Below are 999 nucleotides of genomic sequence, written 5' to 3' on the forward strand. Positions count from 1 at the left end.
ATCCCAAACAATGAACAGTTGAAAGTTTGTTTTGATTTGATTTCATCGTGACTGGGTTCTGATTTTTCCCTCTGAAATAAGAAAGTATTTTACTAGAACCTACAGCTGAAAGACTTGAATTTTAAAAGTCTTTTGGAGTTTTAAAGAAATTGGCTGTTTTAAAGGGATGAAATTTTAATGTGTTTGAATTTGTAGAGACTGTGGCACTTCTAAGGGTTTTTAAGATGTTAGGGATGAATAATAAAGAAAGGGTTATGGATTAATAGTGATGTGCTTTTGTGTCAAATTTATAAGGGGTCAGTTGTGCTGACCGATTTTGGGTGTCAACTTGATACAAGCTACAGTCACCAGAGAGGAAATATCCTCTGTTGAGAAAATGCCTCCATGAGATCCAGCTCTAAGGTATTTTCTCAACTAGTGATCAATGGGTTATAGGTCTATTAAAATTATTTATCTGGTCTTGATTTAACTTTGGTAAGTGCTATCTATTGAGAAGTTTGTCCATTTCTTTTAGATTTTAAAAATATGAAACGTTTTATGAATTTGTGTGTCATCCTTGCCCAGGGGCTGTGCTAATCTTCCTTGTGGCATTTCAGTCATAGTATATGTGCTGCCAAAGTGAGCACAAGACTTAAAAATTTTAACAAAAGCTGAGTGAATAACATTAGAATGACTTTTGTATGTGCTTGGGTGCATGTTTGTCCATGTGTGTGTACATGGGTACAGGTAGTTATATGTGTCTGTACTTGTGTGTATGCATCTATGCATGTGTTTGTATGTTCATGCATGTGTATGCCTGCCTGTATGCACACGTGTGTGTGCATGTGCCTGGGGTGCAAATATTTGCATATGTGCTTGTGCTAGTGTGTAAACAAGTGTGTGTGTGTGTGTGTATGTGTGTGTTTGTGTGTGTGTGTGGTGCCTGTGAGATTTGGAGCATGGTATATCCCATGAAAGCAAATTTGACTGAAACTTTTCATAAACAAAGCTCACTTTAAG

The 999-nt window shown here is 36.6% G+C and overlaps 1 non-coding gene across 1 annotated transcript; it reads right to left on the reverse strand.

Annotated features, from left to right (window-relative positions):
* Positions 1-519: 519 nt before the first annotated feature.
* LOC142838532 (U6 spliceosomal RNA) lies at positions 520-626 on the reverse strand. The gene has a single exon (XR_012908586.1). It is a non-coding gene; the product is annotated as a U6 spliceosomal RNA (small nuclear RNA).
* Between the last annotated feature and the right edge of the window lie 373 nt (positions 627-999).

The sequence above is a fragment of the Microtus pennsylvanicus genome, chromosome 19 (genome assembly GCF_037038515.1).
Source record: "Microtus pennsylvanicus isolate mMicPen1 chromosome 19, mMicPen1.hap1, whole genome shotgun sequence".
Classification (NCBI taxonomy): domain Eukaryota; kingdom Metazoa; phylum Chordata; class Mammalia; order Rodentia; family Cricetidae; genus Microtus; species Microtus pennsylvanicus.